This window comes from Trichechus manatus, unplaced genomic scaffold, assembly GCF_000243295.1.
Source record: "Trichechus manatus latirostris isolate Lorelei unplaced genomic scaffold, TriManLat1.0 scaffold00111, whole genome shotgun sequence".
In the NCBI taxonomy this organism is placed as follows: Eukaryota; Metazoa; Chordata; class Mammalia; order Sirenia; family Trichechidae; genus Trichechus; species Trichechus manatus.
The window spans coordinates 3966427-3971139 of record NW_004444047.1 but is presented as its reverse complement, the minus strand read 5'-3'; the positions used below and the strand labels follow the sequence as shown (position 1 = coordinate 3971139).

At 52.6% G+C, this 4713-nt stretch overlaps 1 protein-coding gene across 1 annotated transcript in view; it reads left to right on the top strand.

Annotated features, from left to right (window-relative positions):
* Nucleotides 1–4713, top strand: part of RGS12 (regulator of G protein signaling 12) — a 122188-nt gene that overhangs the window by 59841 nt on the left and 57634 nt on the right. The window lies entirely within an intron of this gene.

Below are 4713 nucleotides of genomic sequence, written 5' to 3'. Positions count from 1 at the left end.
CGGGTCGGTAATCAGTGCAGGGCAGGTTCCAGTAGGCCGTGCCTGTGCTGCTTGGTGGTGTGATGTCAAACGCACAGTGCAGGTAGGCAGGATGCAGTGGGGAGATTGTTAAGTGTGCAGCTAAGATGGATATGGGAGAGAGGAGATAGGAACAGGAGCCAAAAACATACAAACAAACAAAAAAGAATGCTAGGGGAGCTTGCTGCTGGAGTGGAGAGATGAGAGACTATGAAATGGAGAAAAACAGAAAGGGGAAGAGGGAGAAAAGAAAAGAAAAGAATGAGTAAATAAAAATCAGAAAGGTTAAAGAACCGCAAAGTTCCCAGGGATCCCACTGGTACAGCTATGAGGTCTGGGGAAGTCGCTCTCAGATGTTGCAGTACAGCCTGGCTAGAAGGCGTAGAGTTATACAACGCCAGGTATTCAGGGAACAGAAAGATATGGAAGATATAGAGAGACGAGAAACTGAGCAATGAAAAAAGACAAAAAGGGAAAAAGAGGGAAAAGAAAACAAAACAAATTAAAAAAAAGAACAAGAAAAGCCTCCCAAAAAACAGAAAAAAAAAACACAATGGAAAAAGCAATGCCCTCAGGGATCCCTCTGTGTGTCTGTGGAAGCCGCGGGGGTAGTCTCCTCGCCACTCAGCACCGCCTGGCCAGAAAGGGCTCCCAACTCAAGAAAAGGAAAAGAAAACAAACAAACAATTCAAAACAAACAAACGAACAAAAGCCCCGGGATTCCACCAGCATGGCAGCCCAGACCGGGAAGCAGCTCCATACTCAAACGGAGCTCCACAGCCCCTCAGGAAGAAGCAAAGATGGCGCACAGAGCCAGGTATTTGATCGAAAGGAGGGGGAGGTGGTGAGAGATTAGGAAGAAATCAAAAGAAGTAGAAAAAAAGCAACACCAGCAGCCAACAAATGGCACGGCCCTTTCAGGTGTGTGGAATCCAAGCAGCCAGTGTTTCCTGGACAAGAGATTGTGGCTGCGGGAAGCAGAGGAGGCTGAGTCGGGGTGAAGAAGGGTGGGGGGGTGGGAAAGCGGATATCGCAAATTACCGGTTGTTTTGTCTCCCACTGGACGCTCCGTGACGCTGCTTTCTCATACTCCCTGTTTGCTTGTCTCCGATAGGAGTCCAAGTTGGCGGATCTGCGCTGCGTTAGCTGGTAGGGGACCTCTGCATGAATCCCTCCTCGCTCTCCATTCTCTGTCAGTTTTCTCACTCCATTTGTTGCTTGGCTGAGTTCTTTATCTCTTCATTTGATGTTTTTGGGTTTCAGGATTGTTGTATTCTCTGTTCAGCTTAGTTTTTCGGATCTTTGCTGTTGAGGGACGGCATGGTGCTTCTGCCTAGAGCGCCATTTTGCCGCAACTCCTCTTCCTCTGTACTTCTTATTTTGCTATCTTCTTTCTCTGTGCTGCAATCAATGTGATTGTCTTCTGTCTTCCAATTCCCAAATTCTCTCTTCAACCATCTCTTCTCAATTTAATCTCTTTATTGGGCCTTTAATTTCAACAATTGTGTTTTTCATTGCTAAACATTGTATCGTTAGTTTTCAGATGTGCTTCATTTATTACATTTTATGATTTACTTTTTCAGATACTAGTATCGACAATAATTCTGATTTTGCATGTGGTCTTGCAGATTTCCTTCTAATAATCTCAAGGGAATACTTCAGTAGTCTTGGTATTTTTTGGATTTGTAATGTGATTGTAGGTGACTCATTGTGACATGGTCAGAGGGACAGCTTCCCAGAATGCACATGTTCTCCCCTTCTCCGTACCCCCTATCCCCACCCCCGGTATCGGCACCAGCTGTCTGCTCTGTCACCTCCCTGTCTGGGAGGAGGAAGATTAAACACTGGACTTATACATACTCATGTGTTCACTGTTGGAAAATGGACTGATGAAGTGCCAGGGCACTCTGGAAGTGGACTTTTAGCTATTCGAGCCTGTGACCTGTGAGGGCTGGAAATGGTGGTATCCTCTGCTCCACAGCTGTCAGGAAATGGCTTCCTGGGTGCAGTGTGATGGATTGCTTTTGTATGGCCTTTCTCGCCATGGTCTTGTAACACCCACCCAAGTGATTAGGTGGGACTGTGCAAATAAGGCAATTGTGGCCCCCCAAGGGGATTGGTCAGTTTTGTCTTCAAAGAGAGCCAATTCCAGAGCAGAGAGAGGATCCCACCATTGCCAAGGAAGAACAGCCAGGAGTGGAGACCACGTCCTTTGGACCTGGGTGGGATCCCTGCACTGAGAAGCCCTTGGAACCAGGAGACCGAGAGAGAGAGTAAGCTGTAACCCTGAAGATGGCAAGAAGTGGTGGCAGGAGACTGTGCAGTGGGCTTCCTGGCCCGTGGAATAAGAAAGCTGAGTGTCTGGGGACTTATTGGCAGGGTCTAAAAGAGCTTTGTAACACTTGTCTGAGCAGGGCAGAGGCCGAGGGCCAGAGAGAGGTGTGCCCGTGAGCAAAGCTGAAAAGAGGCTGTCCTGATGGAAGAACTGTATCCTGAGCGTTCTTGAGCCTGAATTGTAAGCTGTTACTTCTCTAATAAACCCCATAATCGTGAGTATGGTCTGTGAGTTCTGTGTGGCCATTGCAATGAATTGTTGAACCCAGCAGAGAAGTAGAGAGTGCCTTGGCAGGGACGGTTGGTGTCAGAATTGGTAAAGATGGCAGAGAGAGGAGGCATGTCTGACCTCCGCCTCATAAGTTAGCCTTGGGCCGTTGATCTTGAATCTCTTTCCCCTTGTGAAGTTAGAGGAGGTCATATGCTGCCCCCACGCCGTTTTTACAGTGGGGCTGCCAAAGGGACCTAGGATGTGGCTTCCTCTGGACAGAGTCCCCTTCTGGGGGGAGCAGGGGGTGCCTTTGGTTGTGTCTTACTTATCTAGTGCTGCTGTAACAGAAATACCACAAGCGGGCGACTTGAACAAACGAATTCATTTTCTCTCAGGCGAGGAGGTTAGAAGTCTGAATTCGGGGTATAACTCTAGCGGAGGGCTCTGTCTCTGTCGGCTCTGGGGGAAGGTCCTCGTCTTTGAGCTGCTGCTCCTGGGCGATCTTCATGGGGCTTGGCAACTCTTTGCCACCATCTCTGCTTCACTTGCTGGCTTGTTTAATCTTTTAAATCTCCAAAGAGATTGATTTAAGATGCAGCCTACACTAATCCTGTCTCATTAGCGTATGTGATTATAACCACAGGATTAGAGGCTAGAATTTACAGCATGTATTTTTAGGGGACACAATTCAATCCATAACAGGTGGGCTCTGTTAGTCTTTCAGGGACGGTTTCACCAGGTGAGGGGCGAGGAGTGGGCTTGCTGGATACCAAGTGGACTTGGATGTGAGAGGGTGCGTTTCCACACAGGCTGGGAGGCGGGCTGGGGACCTGGGGCTGAGGGGTGGGCTGGGGACCTGGGCCTGGGGGCAGCTGGGGGCAAGATGGCCCAGCAGTGGGAACAGAATGCCATTGGACACATGCAGCTGATTTGAAGATTGAAGTTATATGTCGTCTCTTCACTTCCCTATGTGGAGGACGTGTGGGGCCTCTGTTGGTGGGAAAAGAGCTCTTATAGCAGTCCTGGCGTCTGTTCCTCGGTTACCTTTCCCTCGGGGGGCCCGCTGCTTGGAGGTGGCCGAGGACTTAGGAAGAATAACCCCATGTGTGGCCACAGTGCAGGGCACAGGCCCTGGTTGTGAGCCAGACGTCTGTCGGCCTGTGCCTCTCACCGCGCTTCACACCCAGACCAGGGTCCTCCGGGGCTGCAGCTGCTCAGGGAGCCCCCGAAGGCGGGGCCTGGGACATGAGCCCCTCTGGGACCAGAAGGAGTCCCCTTGAGGACCGAGGCCTGGATGGGGCCGCATGAACGCTGTGCAGTGGGTGCCTCAGACCTGCGTGGGCACCACTCTCCCTCTGTCCATCTGTGAGCCACTCTGGAGCTGTGGCCTGTGCTAGGATGGGCACCCTCACACCTCAGCAGGGCTGCATGCTGCCCCAACACCCTCTTCCTCAGCAGGACTGCACGCCGCCCCGACACTGGGCACGCTCTGTCCTGCCTCCCGGCTCCCTCCACAGCCTGGCTCCCCTGGGCTTCTTCCCTGGTCTCTCGGTCTCTCGAGGGCATCCTTCCTCACTGTCTCTGTCCCGGGCTTGTCCTGCTCTGCCGCCCGGCACATGGCCTCTGGGTTAGTGTCTCTGCCGCCGTTCAGCAACACCATTCTAACACTGTCCTTCCAGACGTCCTGCAGGAAACTGGTGGAGCTCCTCCTGATAGCAAGTGTGTGTCCCTCAGGACATCCGGCTGCCCCCTGCATGCCCTCCAACCCCCCTCTCCAGGCAGTGTCCACACCAGCTCGCTGTCTTGGCACCACCGAGTGTTCTCATCTCGGGTGCCTGTTCGCCTGCCCCTCTCCACCCCAACGCCGTTCCCCTCCCCCAAGCCCCTTTCCTTGGACACTCCTCCTGCCCGCCTGCCCACTGCCGTGGCCGCTCCACCCTGTCCCTCGGGTGGGCAAGTGGGCAGCTGGGTGTGGTAGCGAGGAGCAGCAGCCTTGGCTGTGTCCTCTGCCGTTGGTTGGCCGGGCCACCTTGGGGAGCATCTCTGGGCCCCAGTTTGGCCTCCATAGGGGAGGTGATGACAGTGAACCCAGAGGAGGTGACAGTGAACCTGGGGCAGGCGACGACGGTGAACCTGGGGCAGGCGACGAC